Genomic DNA, 22,356 nt, shown 5'->3' on the forward strand with positions numbered 1-22,356 from the left:
GTGATGGCAGGAGTTTATTTGCAGTTTCAGTTTCAGTTCTAGTCTGAGGAGAAAATGTTACGCTACTGTTATGCCGTGTGCTGGAGGAAAAGAGGAGACGAATAAACTACAGTTAAAGCTTACTCTCTTAAGTTCCTTGCACTGTGTGGACATTACAACTGGCGACGAGGATGGGATTAAATCACCTGCTGCTGTGAATACTGACCCCTGCTTTACCGCTTCACATGCCAGCGCCACTGAGAGACTCCATCATGGCTGAATACTTGCACACGTTCCCCCAGTTTGATATGACTGATGTTACTAATGTCTCATAACTGGAGAAAATGGCTAAACCGGTTTGAGAACTTCCTGGAAGCAATAGACATAAAGAATGAGAAAAGAAAGAGAGCTGTGTTCCTGCATTGTCTATGACATATACAGCACATTACCGGCAGCAGAGACAGACACGTACAGCAACTGCTCCAAAGCTCTCACTGACTACTTCAACCCTAAACAAAACATCAGATATGAAAGATACAATTGATGATATTATTCATGCTATTTTAACACAGTTCTTGGTGCGGATTTGATGCTGTTTTTGGTGCAGTTCTTGGTGCGGTTTTGATGCAGTTTTTGGTGCAGTTTTGATGCATTTTTTGATGAAGTTTTGATGTAGTTTATGGTGCATTTCTTGGTGCGGTTTTGATGCAGTTTTTGAAGCAGTTTTGATGCAGTTTTTGGTGCAGTTCTTGATGCGGTTTTGATGCAGTTTTTGCTGCAGTTTTTGATGCAGTTTTTGGTGCGGTCTTTATGCAGTTTTTGGTTCGGTTTTTATGTAGTTTTGATGCAGTTTTTGGTGCATTTTTGATGCGTTTTTGATGCAGTTTTTGGTGCGGTTTTGAAGCAGTATTTGGTGCGGTTTTAAAGCAGCTTTTGGTGCAGTTTTGATGCCTTTTTTCGGCGAAGTTTTGATGCAGTTTTTGGTGCGGTTTTGATGCAGTTTTTGGTGCAGTTTTGATGCAGCTTTTGGTGCAGTTTTTGGTGCGGTTTTGAAGCAGTATTTGTTGCAGTTTTGATGCAGTTTTTGGTGCAGTTTTGATGCAGTTTTTGGTGCGGTCTTGATGCAGTTTTTGGTGTGGTTTTGATGCAGTTTTTGGAGTGGTTTTGATGCAGTTTTTGGTGTGGTTTTGATGCGGTTTTGATGCAGTTTTTGGTGTGGTTTTGATGCAGTTTTGGTGCGGTTTTGATGCAGTTTTTGGTGCGGTTTTGATGCAGTTTTTGGTGCAGTTTTGATGCAGCTTTTGGTGAAGTTTTGATGCAGTTTTGATGCGTTTTTGGTGCATTTTTTGCGCAGTTTTGATGCATTTTTTATTTTTTTGTGTGCGGTTTTTGCACAGTTTTTGTGCGTTTTGTATGCGTTTTTGAAAGCTAAATAAAGATGTCTTATTGAACAAAAAAAGATTTGTGATGTCATTATTGTCCAACCTCCTCTTTTATATTTGTCCAACCCACACTCAATTACACACAGATGGACAGATGATAGATGAAATGGATAGAGAAATCTACATATAGATAGATCTATAGATGCATACATCTATCTATTCATATATCTATCTTTAGATATATCTGGATAGATATATCTATTGATAGATGTATGACTAGCATAGGGTGCGTGTCCACTGTCCAGATTACATCCGAATTAGCTGCAGATTGGATGCTGCGTACTTGTAGCCCCATCAGATGATGCCTGCACACACACCCCAAAAGACCCCCCGCACAGCCCTGCACACACCCAACCAGTCCCGCACACACCCAAATAGCTCCGCCTACACCCGAACACATCCCAACTGTCCCGCACTCACCTGAACATCCAGGCACACACCTGCACAGCCCCGCACACAACCGAACAGTCCCGCACACACCCAAACAGCCAGGCACACACCCGCACAACCCCGCACACACCCGAATAGTCCCGCACACACCCGAACAGTCCCGCACAGCGTCGCACACATCCGAACAGTCCTGCACACACCCGCACACATCCGAACAGCCCGCAGACCCCGCCCGCACACACCCAAACAGTCCCGCACACATCCAAACAGCCCGCAGACCCTGCCTGCACACACGTACACAGTCACCGCCCACACACTTCCCTCCTCCCGAACTGCAGCATTTCTCAGACCCACATCCGCAGCAAAACTGCAGATCTTTTTTACACCTGCAGTTTTGCTGCGGATGTGCCCAACTCAATGAAAGTCTAAGGGTGCAGAAACGCTGCAATTCGGCACAAAAGAAGTGACATGCTGCTTTACAGCCAGCGCTGACAGTCAGTGCAGGGAAGCTGACGGCGGGGGACGTGACAGACATCGGAATGTGAGTATGTACTGTTTATTTTTTTTACTTTTACAATGGTAACCAAGGTAAATATCGGTTACTAAGCGCGGCCCTGCGCTTAGTAACCCGATATTTACCCTGGTTACCAGTGAACACATCGCTGGATCGGCGTCACACACGCCAATCCAGCGATGACAGCGGGTGATCAGCAACCAAAAAAAGGTCCTGATCATTCCCCAGCGACCAACGATCTCCCAGCAGGGGCCTGATCGTTGGTCGCTGTCACACATAATGAGATTGTTAGCGGGATCGTTGCTACGTCACAAAAAGCATGACGTTGCAACGATATCGTTAACAAAACAAAATCGTTATGTGTGAAGGTACCTTTACATTGGTTGTTGTGCACTACACTGCAGATTTGATGCAATTCTGTGCAGCAAAAAACCATGCGGATCTGGAATCAAATCTGTAATGTGTGCACACAGCCTTAGCATTTAGTGAACCTATCAAAAAAGCCAAGCAAAAACCACATGTGTGGGATTTGCACTTTTTTTCAATTTCATGGCACTTTGAATTTTTTTCACATTTTCTGTTACACGATATAGTAAAACCAATGGTGTCATTCAAAAGCAGAACTTGTCCCGCAAAAGATAAGCCCTCACATGGCCATATCGATGGAAAAATTATGGCTCTGGAAAGAAGGGGAGCGATAAACGAAAAAAGTTCCAGGGGTGAAGTGTCATGATCCCAATGGCAGGGGATCACAAAAGGACAAGCACAAAAACAAAACAAGCTCTAGGGTGATGGAACCTGAGCTGACCGCGATCCTGAACCTAAACACACAACTAGTAGTAGCCGGGGAACGTGCCTACGATGATTCCTAGACGTCTCGCGCCAGCCGAAGAATTAACTTCCCCTATTAGAAGAAACACAGACCTCACTTGCCTCCAGAGAAACACCCCACAGAAATAGCAGCCCCCCACATGTAATAACGGTGAAATGAGAGGAAAGCACATACGTAGTTATGAAAATAGAATCAGCAAAAATGAGGCCCGCTAAAGCTAGATAGCAGAGGATACAAAAGTGAACTGCGCAGTCAGCGAAAAACCCTTCAAAAAACCATCCTGAAATTACTTGAACTCATGTGCCAACTCATGGAACATGAGGAGTAATTTCAGCCCACTAGAGCAACCAGCAGCAAGGAATCACATATCTGCAAGCTGGACTAAGACAAAAATTAAGCAAAACGTGGAACAGGAAAATCAAAACTTAGCTTGTCCTGAAGATAACAGACGCAGGGAGCAGAGGTAAAAAGACACGCTGATTACATTGATAGCCGGCGAGGAAATGACAAAAAAGCCAGGTTAAATAGGAAACTCCCATAACCTGATGGAACAGGTGGACACCAGAGACCGCAGAGAACACAAGTCACCCAGTACCATCAGTAACCACCAGAGGGAGCCCAAAAACAGAACTCACAACAGTACCCCCCCCTGAGGAGGGGTCACCGAACCCTCACGAGAACCACCAGGGCGACCAGGATGAGACTATGAAAAGCACGGACCAAATCGGCAGCATGAACATCAGAGGCAATCACCCAAGAATTATCCTCCTGACCATAACCCTTCCACTTGACCAAATACTGGAGTTTCCGTCTGGAAACACGAGAATCCAAGATCTTCTCCACAACATACTCCAATTCACCCTCCACCAGCACCGGAGCAGGAGGCTCAAGCGAAGGAACAACAGGTACCTCATACTTCCGCAACAACGACCGATGGAACACATTATGAATAGCAAACGATGCCGGGAGATCCAAACGAAACGACACAGGGTTAAGAATTTCCAAGATCCTATAGGGACCAATGAACCGAGGCTTGAACTTAGGAGAAGAGACCTTCATAGGAACAAAACGAGAAGACAACCACACCAAGTCCCCAACAAGAAGTCGAGGACCCACGCGGCGACGGCGATTAGCAAACTGCTGAGCCCTCTCCTGGGACAACTTCAAATTGTCCACCACATGACTCCAAATCTGATGCAACCTATCCACCACCATGTCCACTCCAGGACAATCAGAAGGCTCCACCTGACCAGAGGAAAAACGAGGATGAAACCCCGAATAACAAAAGAAAGGAGAAACCAAGGTAGCAGAACTAGCCCGATTATTAAGGGCAAACTCGGCAAGCGGCAAAAAGGAAACCCAGTCATCTTGATCAGCAGAAACAAAACACCTTAAATAAGTTTCTAAAGTCTGATTAGTTCGTTCCGTCTGGCCATTCGTCTGGGGATGGAATGCAGACGAAAAGGACAAATCAATGCCCATCTTAGCACAGAACGTCCGCCAAAATCTAGACACAAACTGGGATCCCCTGTCAGAAACGATGTTCTCCGGAATGCCATGCAAACGGACCACGTTTTGAAAAAACAGAGGGACCAACTCAGAGGAGGAAGGTAACTTAGGCAAGGGTACCAGATGAACCATCTTAGAAAAGCGGTCACACACAACCCATATGACGGACATTTTTTGAGAGACAGGGAGATCCGAAATAAAGTCCATGGAAATGTGCGTCCAAGGCCTCTTCGGGATAGGCAAAGGTGACACAATCCACTGGCCCGAGAACAGCAAGGCTTAGCCCGAGCGCAAACTCCACAAGACTGCACGAAAGAACGCACATCCCTCGACAAGGAAGGTCACCAAAAAGACCTGGCCACCAAGTCTCTAGTACCAAATATTCCAGGATGACCTGCCAACACAGAAGAATGGACCTCGGAGATGACTCTACTGGTCCAATTATCCGGAACAAACAGTCTTTCCGGCGGACAACGATCAGGTTTATCCGCCTGAAACTCCTGCAAAGCACGTCGCAAGTCTGGGGAGACAGCCGACAAAATCACCCCATCCCTAAGGATACGAGTGGGCTCAGAATTTCCAGGGGAGTCAGGCACAAAACTCCTAGAAAGAGCATCCGCCTTCACATTCTTTGAACCTGGCAGGTATGAAACCACAAAATTGAAACGGGAGAAAAACAGTGACCAACGAGCCTGTCTAGGATTCAAACGTTTGGCAGACTCAAGGTACCTCAGATTTTTGTGATCAGTCAAGACCACCACACGATGTCTAGCACCCTCAAGCCAATGACGCCACTCCTCAAATGCCCACTTCATGGCCAAAAGCTCCCGATTACCAACATCATAATTCCGTTCAGCGGGCGAAAATTTTCTAGAAAAGAACGCACATGGCTTCATCACTGAGCCATCGGAGCTTCTCTGTGACAAAACCGCCCCCGCTCCGATCTCAGAAGCATCAACCTCAACCTGAAAAGGAAGCGACGTATCTGGCTGACGCAACACAGGAGCAGAAGAGAACCGGCGCTTAAGTTCCTGAAAGGCCTCCACAGCCGCAGGAGACCAATCAGTAACATCAGCACCCTTCTTAGTCAAATCCGTCAAAGGCTTAACAACACTAGAAAAATTAGTTATGAAGCGACGATAAAAATTAGCAAAGCCCAAGAACTTCTGTAGACTCTTAAGAGATGTAGGCTGCGTCCAGTCACAAATAGCCTGAACTTTGACGGGATCCAACTCAATAGTAGAAGGGGAAAAAATATACCCCAAAAAAGAAATCTTCTGGACTCCAAAGAGACATTTAGAACCCTTTACAAACAAAGAATTGGCCCGCAGGACCTGAAACACCTTCCTGACCTGCTGAACATGAGACTCCCAGTCATCAGAAAAAAACAAAACATCATCCAAATACACGATAATAAATTTATCCAGATATTCACGGAAAATATCGTGCATAAAAGACTGGAAGACAGAAGGAGCATTAGAAAGTCCAAAAGGCATCACCAAATACTCGAAATGACCCTCAGGCGTATTAAATGCGGTTTTCCACTCATCACCCTGCCTTATCCGCGCAAGATTATACGCACCCCGAAGATCAATCTTAGTGAACCATTTAGCCCCCTTAATGCGAGCGAACAAATCAGTCAACAATGGCAAAGGATACTGATATTTGACTGTAATCTTATTCAAAAGACGATAATCTATGCAAGGCCTCAAGGAACCATCTTTTTTGGCCACAAAAAAAAAACCTGCTCCCAAAGGGGACGAAGATGGACGAATATGTCCCTTTTCCAAGGACTCCTTAACATAATTCCGCATAGCAGTATGCTCTGGCACTGACAGATTGAACAAACGACCTTTAGGGAATTTACTGCCAGGAATCAAATCTATAGCACAATCGCAATCCCTGTGAGGAGGAAGCGAACTGAGCTTAGGCTCCTCAAAAACCTCCCGATAATCAGACAAAAATACCGGAACCTCAGAAGGAGTAGATGAAGCGATAGAAATCGGAGATGCATCATCATGAACCCCCTGACATCCCCAGCTTAACACAGACATTGTTTTCCAGTCCAGGACTGGGTTATGAGTTTGTAACCTTGGCAGACCAAGCACTAAGACATCATGTAAATTATACAGTACCAGGAAGCGAATCACCTCCTGATGAACGGGAGTCATACGCATGGTCACTTGTGTCCAGTACTGAGGTTTATTCATAGCCAAAGGTGTAGAGTCAATTCCTTTCAAAGGAATAGGAACTTCCAGAGGTTCCAGACTAAATCCACAGCGATTGGCAAATGACCAATCCATAAGACTCAGGGCAGCGCCTGAATCCACATAGGCATCGACGGAAATGGATGATAATGAACAAATCAGAGTCACAGACAGAATGAACTTAGACTGTAAAGTACCAATGGCAACAGACTTATCAACCTTTTTTGTGCGTTTAGAGCATGCTGATATAACATGAGCTGAATCACCACAATAAAAACACAATCCATTTTTCCGCCTATAATTTTGCCGTTCACTTCTGGACTGAATTCTATCACATTGCATTATCTCAGGTGCCTGTTCAGAAGACACCGCCAAATGGTGCACAGGTTTGCGCTCCCGTAAACGCCGATCAATCTGAATAGCCATAGTCATGGACTCATTCAGACCTGTAGGCGCCGGGAACCCCACCATAACATCTTTAATGGCCTCAGAAAGGCCATCTCTGAATTTTGCAGCCAGAGCGCACTCATTCCACTGAGTAAGCACCGACCATTTCCGAAATTTCTGACAATATATTTCTGCTTCATCTTGCCCCTGAGAGAGAGCCAATAAAGCTTTTTCAGCCTGAATCTCTAGGTTAGGTTCCTCATAGAGCAAACCCAATGCCAGAAAAAACACATCCACATTGAGCAATGCAGGATCCCCTGGTGCCAATGCAAATGCCCAATTCTGAGGGTCACCCCGCAGGACAGATACAAAAATCTTGACCTGCTGAGCAGGGTCTCCAGAGGAGCGAGATTTCAAGGAAAGAAACAACTTGCAATTGTTCCTAAAATTCAGAAAACTAGATCTATCTCCAGAAAAAAACTCTGGGATAGGAATTCTAGGTTCAGACATAGGCGTATGTACAACAAAATCTTGTATATTTTGAACCTTAGCAGCAAGATTATTCAGGCTGGAAGCCAAACTCTGGACGTCCATGATAAACAGCTGAGGTCAGAGCCATTCAAGGATTAAGAGGAGGAAAGAAGCAGCCAAGCTGCAATTAAGGCTAGGCAGCAAACACTGAGGAGGGAAAAAAAAAAAAAAAAACTTCCTCAGACTACTTTTCCTCCTACTTCAGCCAAAACGATGACCAATTTTTTCTGTCGGCCGGCTATACTGTCATGATCCCAATGGCAGGGGATCACAAAAGGACAAGCACAAAAACAAAACAAGCTCTAGGGTGAGCTGACCGCGATCCTGAACCTAAACACACAACTAGCAGTAGCCGGGGAACGTGCCTACGATGATTCCTAGACGTCTCGCGCCAGCCGAAGGATTAACTTTCCCTATTAGAAGAAACACAGACCTCACTTGCCTCCAGAGAAACACCCCACAGAAATAGCAGCCCCCCACGTGTAATAACGGTGAAATGAGAGGAAAGCACATACGTAGTTATGAAAATAGAATCAGCAAAAATGAGGCCCGCTAAAGCTAGATAGCAGAGGATACAAAAGTGAACTGCGCGGTCAGCGAAAAACCCTTCAAAAAACCATCCTGAAATTACTTGAACTCATGTGCCAACTCATGGAACATGAGGAGTAATTTCAGCCCACTAGAGCAACCAGCAGCAAGGAATCACATATCTGCAAGCTGGACTAAGACAAAAATAAAGCAAAACGTGGAACAGGAAAATCAAAACTTTGCTTGTCCTGAAGATAACAGACGCAGGGAGCAGAGGTAAAAAGACACGCTGATTACATTGATAGCCGGCGAGGAAATGACAAAAAAGCCAGGTTAAATAGGAAACTCCCATAACCTGATGGAACAGGTGGACACCAGAGACCGCAGAGAACACAAGTCACCCAGTACCATCAGTAACCACCAGAGGGAGCCCAAAAACAGAACTCACAACAGTGAAGGGGTTTAGAAACATGGATATGGACATATCTATGTAAATAGACATAGATATATAGATACATCTATCTATCTATCTTTCTATCTGTGTGTAATGGAGTGTGGGTTGGACAAATGTAAAAGAGGAGGTTGGACATAAATGACATCACAAATCTTTTAGAAGATAGAGGGTTGAGAGGAAGGAGGGGTTTGGGTGTGTTTTGGAGTGGGTGTGCTAGGTTCGAGCTTAGTGGCCAGTGCAAAGCATCATGGAGCTTAGTAGTATTAGAGCACAATAACACAGGAGAAAGGAAGTTGTCGATTAACCCCATGAGAGCTGGATCCAGCACTGAAGATGTGCTGCTACAGCATGATAAAAGGCAATATTGCTAAAATAAACACAGTGGATGTTTTCAGTGGCACATAATAGCAAGATCTATGAAAAAAAAAATTTGTTGTAGTGGACATTTTCTTTAATGTTGGTCATCATCCCCATTGCACAACATAACCCATTTTTGATTGGGTACAATGCCTTGAAAAAGTATTCATACTCCATGCACCTTTACACATTTTTTAATGTACACCCACAAATGTAAATATATTTTATTGGAATTTTATGTGATATACCAACACAAGGTAGCAGTTATTTGTGTAGTGTAACGGAAACATGATAAGTTACATGTTTCTCTAAATATTTAAAAAATATAATTCTGAAAATTGTGATGTGAATTTGTATTCAGCCCCCTCCATCCTTGAGACAATATTTTGTAGGACCACTTTTTGCTGCAAAAACAATATTGTATCATACAATTATTAGGTTCTGTAGAAGGACGTAGATCTGGGGATTTATTATGATGGAATATAGGCTGAACTGGATGGACAAATGTCTTTTTTCGGCCTTACTAACTATGTTACTATGTTACTAAATACTGCTGCCAGTCTTTTGGGCTATGTCTATTAACTTTGCACATCAAAAGGCTGACTTTTTTCCAATCCTACTTTCGCTACAACAGGTTGCCCTATATAGAGTTCAATTCCTCTTTCTCTTTGAAGAGGAAATTTGCATATCTACTTTTTCAATGCACTGTAGTTGAGGAGACCCTGAGGAAATTGGAGGTCCATTATCCACATGAGCTACTATGATATGAGGTTTATCACTTTGCATGTATTAGGGTATGTGCACACGTCAGGATTTCTTGCAGAAATTTTCCTGACAAAAACCGGACATTTCTGCCAGAAATCCGCGTGCGTTATTTTCGCGTTTTGACGCGTTTTTGTGCATTTTTTGTGCGTTTTTCCCAAATGCATAGAATTGCAGGAAAAACGCAGAAAATCCGCAAAAATAATGAACATGCTCATTTTTTTACCGCGATGCGTTTTTTTCACAGAAAAAAACGCATCCATGTGCACAAAACATACAGAATGCATTCTAAATGATAGAATGCATAATGTATGCGTTTTTAATGAGTTTTTATAGCATTTTTAGCGTGAAAAAACACGAAAAAAACGCGAAAAAACCTGAACGTGTGCACATAGCCTTAGTAGGTTTCATTTGCCATTTTTGCCACCTATGATCACTTATTTATCCGTTAAACCTCATATATTCACCTTTAGTTTATTTATTTTATTCACTTGTATAGCAATATTAATTTCACAGCAGTGGGGCTCACAATCTAGATTCCCTATCAGTATGTCTTTGGAGTGCTGGTGGAAACCGGAGAACCAGGAGGAAACCCACGCCAACATGAGGAAAACATACAAATGCCTTGCAAATGTTGTCCTGGTGGGATTTGAACCCAGGACCCCAGCGCTGCAACAGTGCTAACCACTGAGCTAGTTCCTTATTATTTTATAACATGTACCATCTCAATTGTCTTAAGAAAGCCTGTTAGTGGTGAGGAAGCAGAGGGCATAATGTTATTTCTGACAGCAACAATGTCAGCTTCAGTTAGTGTTCTGCTTAGTCACCTTCACCTCCGTAATAATATTTCTTGTTTTACACAGTAGGATTTCAGTTCTTTCAATGACAACACATTAGGGGCTAAGGACAATATTTCAGTTGAACAAATTCTTCCATTTGATTTATAAAAAGAGATGAAGTCAATCATTGTACTCAGATGACATGGGTCCAAAGGCGATGGTTCAAAAGCTTAGTAGTGTTGCTGGCTCTGCAAGCCATGGTGGTAGTGGCACTGGCAATGGTAGAGAAACTTTGCTCAAGGTCAAGCCTCTTGGTGGGAAGCAAATAAGGCCATTTTTGACACAGAAGCCACTGTTAGCTGAGTTAGGGATGATGATGACAGTGATTCCATAGTGGACAACATAGGGGCTGCTGAGCAGGTGTTAGCCTCAGTAATACACAGCAGAGGCAATGAGTAGTAAAAAGTTCCTCCAGGAAAAAAATTCTTCTGTGGTCAGTTCAGGAGCAGGTAATGCAGCATGGTATGTTGGTGAAGAAGAACCAACAGTGCTTGAAAACTCTTGTGACTGTGTAATATCATGGGGAAAGATATTCCAGCATCCACAAAATGTAAAGATGTCAAAACATGACTTATAATAGCGACTTAAAAATATCTAAGATAAAAAAACATAAAAAATAAAATGAAAAGGGGAGGAGGAAAGGGAGACAACAAGGGGGACACAGGACTAAGGGCCTGTGAGCTTAAAACGCGTAGACCTGTGTCCCCCTTTGTTGTTCCCCTTCCTGTCCCCTTTTATATTTTATTCTTGCACAGCTTCATTTTTAGAGGTAACATTTTTTGATGAGCCCATCTTCCTTCCTCCTCCCCACTCTTACAGATGAATTTTACTGGTTTAAGATGTCTGGATTGGTGCATGTGTGTCATTTGTCAGACACTCCTGATTCATTAAGAGGCATGTCCCGCTTAATGAATCCCCAGCGTCTATCTTTAACAGACCTCCTCATCAAGACTGGCAAGAAAATTGCTAGTCTTGATGAATTGGTGCTTTAATGTTTCAGCATATTAAGACAGTTTGAATAATTGTATGCGTCGAAAATTGTGGGAACAGTTTGGGGAAGGACTTTTTCTATTCCATTGTGACTGCGCCATGTTGCATAAAACAAGTTACATGTCAAGGTTGATGTCGAAAACATTGGCTAGCCTAAACAGAGCACCTTAACCTTTGGGAACTGAAACAGATTGTTAGCCAGTCTCTATAATTGAACATCGGTATCTGACCACATAATTGCTCTTCTGGATGAATGGGCAAAATTCCCACAGACACACTCCAAAATTTTGTATGAAGCTTTTCCAAAAAAGCGGAAGCTGCTTAAGCTACAAAGGGCACACCCAAGAGGACACATTTGCAAATCAGGTGTTGCTTCCAGCACAAACACATCCGGTTTCACTTCCTTGCACCTCATTTCCCCAAATGTGCCTATGCCTATGCATATTTTAGTGTTGCCGTATCTATTTTAATCTTGAAATGAAGGGTTTGATTTTAGCAATTGAAGTTGGACTCACTTCCGTCACAAACAATACCAATGTCTTGCAGAGACAAGACTCCAGGCTTCTCCACACCAGAAACTTACCTGCTGTCCAGCAAGGGTGAGATGATTATTTTTTGCTTTCAGCACACTTCTGATAAAAATAAACAATTGCTAATATGTACCTGAGGAGGTTAGAAGACCTCGAATGACTGCAAGACCTGAAACATGGTTTGGTGGTAGAAGGCACTGAGGTTTCAGTTTTCATAGTAACACACACACTAAATGCTGAAGAATTCTGCTATCCAAAATTCCTAAGTACCAAGGCGAACATTTCTGCAAACCCAGATGCCAAGAAAAGTCAGCTCGAATATTATCAAATCCAACTAAATATGCCACATACGTTTTTGAATATTGTTCTGTGGAGTGATTAAACAAGGCTGGAACTTTTCAGGCCAATGAATTAGCAATATTTCTGGAAAAGGAAGATTGAATCATACATTGAAAAGAAAACCCTATTTGAGGGATGGACATACTGCCAGTGCAGCTGCAGCAGTGCCCAGAGGTGGAGGGGGGCCCCTGCAGGGGGGCTAATAATAAGGGCAATCTGGGCTGTTTCTCTGGCAATGAGGCTTCGGGGTTACCATGGCCAGGTTGCCCTCAGGTTGCAGTGGGCAGGAATCAATCTCTACAGCTCCGCTCTGCTGTCATTTTCTCCTTTTGGCAGCAATTCATCCTCTACTTCCTGCCCAGTGCTTTCTTGTTGACACAAGCATGCGTGGCTGGATGACATCAGCATTCAACGCACGCCTGTGTCAGAGTGAAAGCTGCCGGCATCCAGGATCGGACGGAGAGGTGAGTGGTGGTGTTTTTTTTTTTTTAACAATACATTAGGTGGGGGAGAGGGTAATGAATGGGGTGGTGGAGAGGCCAATGATGGAGGTGGTGGAGAGGGCAATGATGCGGTGGTGGAGAGGGTAATGATGGAGCTGGTGGAGAGGGCAATGATGGGGTGGTGAAGAGGGCAATGACAGAAGTGGAGGAGAGGGTAATGATGGAGGTGGTGGAGAGGATAATGATGGAGGAGGTGGAGAGGATTATGGTGGTGGTGGAGAGGACAATGATGGAGGTGGTGGAGAGGGCAATGAAAGAGGTGGGGAGAGGACAATGATGGGGTGGGGGAGAGGACATTGATGGAGGTGGTGGAGAGGGCAAAGATAGAGGTGGTGGAGAGGGCAATGATGGGGTGGTGGAGAGAACAATGGTGAGGGAGAGGACTTTGATGGAGGTGGTGGAGACAGCAATGATAAGGGTGGCAGAGAGGGCAATGATGGGGTGCGGGAGAGGGCAATGTTAGAGGTGGAGAGGGCAATGATGGGGTGGTAGAGAGGGCAATGATGGGGGAGGACAGTAAGAGGTGGGAGAGTGGACAATAATGGGATGCGGGGGTAAGAGGACAATGAAGTGGGAGAAGGCTGCCAGGGACTTGCAAAATTCATTAAGATTTTATCAAGTACTTATAATGAATGGGGGGGACACAGGACAGGGACTAAGGCCATGTGCACATATTTAGGATTTGCAGGAGAAAATTCTGCTGCATGTCCTAATGTGTTGTCAGGAAGAGCGCTGCGTAAAATATATGTATCTTTTTGCAATGTTTTTGTTGCGTATTTTCCCCCACTTATTAGTATGGGTGAAATACGCTGCAAGAATTGACGTTATGCATTTTTTAATCTGCTGCAAATCTGAAAGGAAAAAATATGCAACGTGAGCATGAGTCTTCAGGGATCTCATTCACTTTGCTTGTACTGTAAAACTTTGCATATTTTCCATGTCCATGGAGAAAGGCACAGACTAAATAATTTATATTATTGGTTGGCGGAGACTATAGTTAATGGGGGAAACAGTGCTGCTCATCATGTTATATTTTTAATGATGTTGTACATATATGTATTCAAGAGGGAGACACATGCATGTATACAATGTACGTGATCTCGTTAGTTTCAGGGCTACGATGATCTTCGTGACAAGACAAGTCGTGGCTGGGAGATGTTGACATGAAGGTCTGACCAGTTGGAGAAGAAACAGCAGAAAATGTCTCTAATCAGACAAGACATCAGTGGTCAGTACCTGGATGTAAATATTATTCTGTATCTGTTCTGCATGACTTGGAGTAATAATGTTTTCTGTGAAATTCCTTATTCTACATTCTCACTTTTGTGTGAAATGTCCGTGCTCTTCCAGATTTTTTTTATCAGACAACACACAGAATAGTAGAGATTTATAGATCTATTCACACATCCGTGAAAATCATGGATCTGAGAATGAGATCCTTGAAGGTCAGAAAATGTCCTGTTCTGATTGGATTTTGAGGATCAGAATAGGACATGCTCAATGCAACTGTGAAAGCATGCAGCACACTGACACTGCATATGGATACATTAATGTAGCTTTATTATTGATAGCACAATCTGTTAGTATATAGTGTACTTAATTATTATGTATAGTACACTCCCTTAGTATATAGTGTACTCAATTATTGTGTATAGCACAGTCCCTTGGTATATAGTGTACTCATTTATTATGTATAGCACAGTCCCTTAGTATAAAGAGTACTCACTTATTATTTATAGCACAGACCCTTAGTATATAGTGTACTCACTTATTATGTTGTATTGCCAAGTTTTTAACACTAAGGTTCAGATATGGCTTTAAAGAAGGCTACTACTTATGATTTAATGCAATTTTATTTCAAAGTACAAAATTAAAGGAATAGTATGAATCCGTACACTTTTGTATATTTTAACATACAATGGTTAAGTACATATAAATATTAAATACATATACTCACATCATCACCAAGGAGTTTTTAAACATCATCCGTCTGGAATGTCAGAGTAGCAACACCAAGACACTGCATGGGCGTCCCCACTTATGCAGGTATCACAACACTGTACACAAATAAGTACAGGTACCCAACCTTCTGCTTCTATCTTAGTTATGTTTCCATGGCCTTATATAGTTATTTACACTATGTAGTAGCTCTGGTTTCACCTTGCCCCTCCAGTGGCCAGCTTTCAAGATAATATTATTATTTATTGTTATAACGCCATTTATTCCATGGCACTTTACATGTAAGGAGGGGTATACATAATAAAAACAAGTACAATATTCTTAAACAATACAAGTCATAACTGGTACAGGAGGAGTGAGGACCCTGCCCGCGAAGGCTCACAATCTACAAGGGATGGATGAGAATACAGTAGGCGAGGGTAGAGCTGGTCATGCAGCGGTTTGGTCGATCGGTGGTTACTGCAGGTTATAGGCTTGTCGGAAGAGGTAGGTCTTCAGGCTCTTTTTGAAAGTTTGTTGGTATGCGAGAGTCTGATGTGTTGTGGTAGAGGGTTCCAGAGTAGGGGTGATACGCGAGACAAATCTTGTATACGATTGTGGGAAGAGGAGATAAGAGGGGAGTACAGAAGGAGATCTTGTGAGGATCGGAGGTTGCGTGTAGGTAAGAGAGGAGGTCACAGATGTATGGAGGAGACAGGTTGTGGATGGCTTTGTACGTTATGGTTAGGGTTTTGTGCTGGAGTCTCTGGGCAATGGGGAGCCAGTAAAGGGATTGACAGAGGGGAGAAGCTGGGGAATAGCGGGGGGACAGGTGGATTAGTCGGGCAGCAGAGTTTAGAATAGATTGGAGGGGTGCGAGAGTGTTCGAGGGGAGGCCACAGAGCAGGAGGTTGCAGTAGTCAAGGCGAGAGATGATGAGGGCATGGACTAGGGTTTTTGCAGATTCTTGGTTGAGGAATGAACGGATTTGTGAAATATTTTTGAGTTGAAGTCGGCAGGAAGTGGAAAGGGCTTGGATATGTGGTTTGAAGGAGAGATCAGCGTCAAGGATTACCCCGAGGTAGCGAGCTTGTGGGACTGGGGAGAGTGGACAGCCATTTACTGTAATGGATAGATTCGTTGGGGGGGTCACGTGAGATGAGGGAAAGATGATGAATTCTGTTTTGTCCATGTTAAGTTTCAGAAATCTAGCGGAGAAGAAGGATGAAATAGTGGACAGACATTGAGGGATTCTGGTTAGTAGGGAGGTGATATCTGGTCCAGAGATGTAGATCTGTGTGTCATCAGGATAGAGATGATACTGAAAGCCATGAGATTCTATGAGCTGTCCCAGGCCAAAGGTGTAAATGGAGAAGAGCAGGGGCCCAAGGACTGAAGCTTGTGGGACTCCAACACATAGGGGGCGAGGTGAGGAGGTGGTGTGTGAGTGGGAGACGCTGAATGTCCGGTCTGTTAGGTATGATGAGATCCAGGATAGGGCCAAGTCTGTGATGCCAAGGGATGAGAGGGTCTGTAATAATAGGGAATGCTCCACTGTGTCAAAGGCAGCCGACAGGTCGAGGAGGAGGAGGACAGAGTAGTGTCGCTTGCTCTTGGCGGTTAAGAGGTCATTGGTGACCTTAGTTAGGGCAGTTTCAGTGAAGTGGTGTGACCGGAAGCCAGATTGTAAGCGGTCGAAGAGGGAGCAAGAAGAGAGATGGGAGGACAGTTCAAGGTAGACGTGTTGTTCCAGTAGCTTGGAGGCATAGGGGAGAAGTGATATAGGGCGATAGCTAGATACAGAGGATGGGTCAAGAGAGGGTTTTTTGAGGATAAGTGTGATGGAGGCATGTTTAAAGCTTGAGGGGAAAACACCAGTTGTTAGTGATAGGTTGAAGAGATGGGTTAGGGTTGGGATGAAGACTGTGGTGAGGTTTGGGATGAAGTGGGATGGGATCGGATCAAGTGCACAGGTGGTGAGATGTGATCTTGAGAGTAGAGTGGAGAGTGTCTCCACTCGTCTTCTATAATATGAAACAGAGATACCAGGCAAACATCAAACAATGGGCAATAATCCCTGAATATAAAAGCCCACAAGGATTAGATAAGTCCACCACAGACAGAGGTTAAATAAACCTTCATGTTTTACAAAAAAACAACAAACATAGAGAAACATAGAGCTGTTTGTGAGGTACAGGCTTTCAGACAATAAGTAAACAGTTCTCAAGATTGTGTCACTATGAGCATTGTTTGTCTGTAAATGTATGACCAACAATGCTGCTCTGTCATGGTCTGAATGTATTCTGTATAATTCAATATGGTCTCAAAATATCCATTTTTATATTCACACTATATATGTTTAGCATAGTCCCTTGGTATATAATGTACTCACTTATTATGTATAGCACAGTCCCTTAGTATATACACTGTGTGCAGAATTATTTGGCAAGTTGTATTTTGATCACGATACTTTTTATACATGTTGTCCTACTCCAAGCTGTTCAGGCTTGAGAGACAACTACCAATTAAGTGAATCAGGTGATGTGCATCTCTGTAATGAGGAGGGGTGTTGTCTAATGACATCAAAACCCTATAAGGTGTGCTTATTTATTAGGCAACTTCCTTTCCTTTGGCAAAATGGGTCAGAAGAGAGATTTGACGGGCTTTAAAAAATCCAAAATTGTGAGATATCTTGCAAAGGGATGCAGCAGTCTTGAAATTGCCAAACTTTTGAAGCGTGATCACCGAACAGCAAAAAAGGCACAGAATAACTGCCCATGAATTGAGGAAAATCAAGTGAGAAGCTGCCAAGATGCCTTTTGCCACCAGTTTTGCCATATTTCAGAGCTGCAAGGTTACTGGAGTAACAAAAAGCACAAGGTATGCTTGATGGTCCAGAGGCTGGATCAGTAAAGGGCAGAGAGCTCCACTCCGACTCAGTCGCCAGCAAGGTGGAGGTGGGGTACTGGTATGGGCTGGTATCATCAAAGATGAACTTGTTGGACCTTTTCGGGTTGAGGATGGAGTGAAGCTCAACTCCCAGACCTACTGCCAGTTTCTGGAAGACAACTTCTTCAAGCAGTGGTACAGGAAGAAGTCGGTATCGTTCAAGAAAAACATCATTTTCATGCAGGACAATGCTCCATCACATGCCTCCAACTACTCCACAACGTGGCTGGCCAGTAAAGGTCTCAAAGAAGAAAAAATAATGACATGGCCCCCTTGTTCCCCTGATCTGAACCCCATAGAGAACCTGTAGTCCCTCATAAAATGTGAGATCTACAGGGAGGGAAAACAGTCCACCTCTCAGAACAGTATCTGGGAAGCTGTGGTGGCTGCTGCACGCAATGTTGAGCGTAAACAGATCAAGCAACTGACAGAATCTATGGATGGAAGGCTGTTGAGTGTCATCATAAAGAAAGGTGGCTATATTGATCACTAATTTTTTAGGGTTTTGTTTTTGCATGTCAGAAATGTTTATTTCTAAATTTTTTGCAGTTATATTGGTTTACCTGATGAAAATAAACAAGTGAGATGGGAATATATTTGGTTTTTATTAAGTTGAAATTACTATATACATTTTTTGTTCATCGAATCTACTTAGCTTTTTTTTTCTATTCTCTCTTTGAGTGCCATCTGGGGCTAGTATTTGTATTATTGGACAGTTACCAGTCTCTATATACTCTTTGTTTATTGGACCCACTTAATTTGCTCTGTGATATTCTCCCCTGAAGCGCGGTCAGTATATTTAACAATTGTCGGTTTTTATTAAGTTGCTTAAAAATTCTGCACAGTAATAGTTACCTGCACAAACAGATAACCTCCTAAGATAGCCAAATCTAAAAAACCCACTGGGTTGATTGAGAACATAGTTCTTGATCAATAATAAAAATAATCCTCTAAAATACAACTTGCCTAATAATTCTGCACACAGTGTAGTTTACTCACTTATTTAGTATAGCACAGTCCCTTAATATATAGTGTATTCACTTATTATGTACAGCACAGCCCCATAGTATGTAGTGTACTTAATTATTATAGACAGCACAGTTCCTTAGCATATAATGTACTCACTTATTATGTGTAGCACAGTCCTTTAGTATATAGTGTACTCACTTATTATGTATAGCGCTATCCTTAGTTACTTAGTTTCTTCTTTTATTATGTATAACACCATCCATTATTATGTACCTTCCTCTCTAATTATATATGGTGCTGTCCCTTATTACATAGATTCCTCTGCAGTTATGTACAGTGCTGTCCCTTACATAGTGTATTCTTGTTATTCACAGTGCCCTCTTTTATTACATAGTCCTCTCTTGTAAGAATATAAAATGACTGCTGATGGGGCAGCATCTGACCAGAAGACCAGTCCATCAGTTCCTCCATTAGAAAAGAAGCTTTCCCATGCTCCTTCATCCATCATTTCATGATATATCTAACAAGACAGGACGGTATGTAATAAAGACATGGCTCTATATAATCAGGTATGTAAGGGACGATGCTGTACATAACAATAGAGCTTTGTCGCCATAAAAGGAGGGGGGCCCAGACGCATTTCTTGCACAGGGGCCCCAAGCTGTCAGTGTCCGCCCCTATCCTATCTACTTTGAAGCATGGCAGTGTGGTTGATGCTCAGTGGCTGCTTTGCTTCCTCTGGCACTGACAACCTGCAGCATGTGTCTGGCATTGACAGGACCCCGGGGACATCATGATGTTGCAGTGTGATACATTTCATTGTGACGCATGAAGCCTAGATCTAGATTTCATGAGATGTCATGAAATCGTGGTGGCTAGGCAAGGACTAGAATGATTTTGCCGATAGAGTGTAGGCAAAGGAAGTTCAGAGGACAAGTGTGCTATGAATGTTTTTAGTCTATCTATTTATCTATTCACAAAAGTTAGAAGTGGCATAATTTAAGAACTAGGATTTAGTGCCATACTACGGTGTATCCTGTTGCATTGATATCTTTACATAGTCTTAGACAAATAATGATGTGCTTGAATAATAATGTGTTGGCAATAGAGATGTAAGCTATTACAAGTGATTAATCCGATCCTATAGAACTTGACCTCTTTGCGAAGGGTTTTTATATTAGCAGGTAGAAGCTCTGTTATTTTAACAGTTTAGGTAAAGGGGTCGGACATGAAAGCTTTTAGAAATATACTTTCATGCGATGCTTTGTCCCACTTAAAAGAAAGATCAGAAAGGCAGAGAGACATGTGATGGGGCCATTAGAGAGTGAGAGAGAGGATGAATGCCAGATTGTGAAGTGCTGTGTTTTAGGAGGCCCTGGAGACCAGCTGCCAGGAAATCAGACATCTGTATGTGCATCTCATCCACCACGTTTGGTCTGAGGACAGCGATCTGTACCAAACAAGACAGCAAAGGTGAAACCGGCAGGACATCTCATTCCATCTCCATGGCAACCCCCGCCCTTGACGGAATGGCAAAACAAAGAAAGAACCTATGAGAAAAACTGAAAAAGAAACATCTTTGGGAGGGAAATCAGTTCATGCGGCCCAAGGGAAAACCGAGAGGATGCGCTCTGAGGAGGATCCTGACATCTGGAGCACTTTTTGACTCTTTGAAACAAGGGGACGTCGACACAGAGATTTTTTTTTTTTCGTTCCCTGGATGCAGAGTTAGGACATATTGTACCTGCTGAATTATGCATTACACTTGCTGCTTGAAGTCTGGAATCTAAGTGAAAGCTGTAGTCACAGATTAGGATCTGCAGTGTCAGAGCACAGGGTCAGAAGCATAGCAGCCGCCTCTCTGCTTGATACATTTTGACAAGGTTTGCACCCAAGGGTGCTGCTTGGTAATGGGATTTGCTGAAAGAATGGGTAGAAACTATGCAGATAAAAATTACTGCAGGGACATTTTATTCAGAAGCTGTACTAATATTATCATCAAAACGGGTGTGGCTTCCATAACATTGTGATCAAGTTGCTTTTTGTGATATATTTTGTTTTATTTGAGTGACCCGATATAAATATAGCAGTGTTATAAATGTCTGACACAAGTTCATGTAGATGCACGGATCAAAGTTGTTTGCTACCTAGAATTACCGTATATACAACTTAACGGCTATCTATCTATCTGTCTATATCTATCTATTTCATAATTCCCCATTCTCCCATATTGTCTGGGTGTCTGGGAGGCTCCTGAAAAAAGGGAGACATCACAAACTAGGAGAAGGTTGGAAAATCTCCCAAAAAGTCGCACTTCTGGAAAGTCTCTTCTATATAATGCCAGTCGTCAAAACACTCATAAAGGGGCACCACCTGAAAAATGGTCATAATTATGTGGGAAATAGTATTTAATGCCCTTAAAGACAAAACCGCCAAAAGTTGGTAAGTATGATCGATTAATCTGTCTGCCTTTCTATTTACTCTGTCGCTCTAAATATCTTTCTTTCTAACTCTCTCCACCTATTTGTTTCCATCTATCTACCTATCTAAACAGAAAAATTGAAATTCGTAGAGAGAGTCTGTTACCTTTGGTACATGCACTATCTGTACGATTGGGGATAGTTCCAGCACCTTAGTGTGTATTCTTCTGATGAGTTATTCTTGAGTGACCTTCCATTTATCTCCTTGATGCTTATGTAATGCACTGGATATGGTGGATGGCTCAAATTAAATGGACATAATGGGAAGTTATTTCTTCCTTCAGAATGGCCCCTTTAAATATATGATCTATTGCTAAAATGCTTATACCATCATAATAACTGCTGCATAGGGATTCGTTTCCCTCCTGAAACAGCTTATACTGTATGTATTTTTTTTTCAGTTTAATTACTTACATTATTGATGTAAACAACTTTAGGCTGATTTGCCCTTTTCTAAGATGGTGTCCTCAATCCTCGGGTGTTCAGTGCGCATGTGCAAAAGTTTTCTTGAGTTACAGGATTTTCTATTGGCTAACAAGCTATGACAAGAGCAGACATGTGCAGTAGCAGCTCATGGACGCCGATATCTGCCGTTTTATCCCTCCCATTATAATGATTCTAATAATGGCTGAGACTTTCTTCTAATCATGCACACACAAGTACTCAATATTGTCCTATTACTGCACTTCAGCACTTTATGATGGATATATGAAATATTTATATGTTTGTCAATGTTCTGTTTTGTCACTAGCAGTTTAAATGATTTGTATTTTTTTATGTAGTGCACATGGTATGTAATATGGATTTTTTATGCTTATATTAATGAGACTGTGTTTATGCAATGTTGTAACACTGCTATATATACCTGTCACTTGCCTGTGTTCACTGCTTGATAAAGGTTCTATGTATCCGAAACATTGCCACTCC

This window comes from Ranitomeya imitator, chromosome 8, assembly GCF_032444005.1.
Source record: "Ranitomeya imitator isolate aRanImi1 chromosome 8, aRanImi1.pri, whole genome shotgun sequence".
NCBI lineage: Eukaryota > Metazoa > Chordata > Amphibia > Anura > Dendrobatidae > Ranitomeya > Ranitomeya imitator.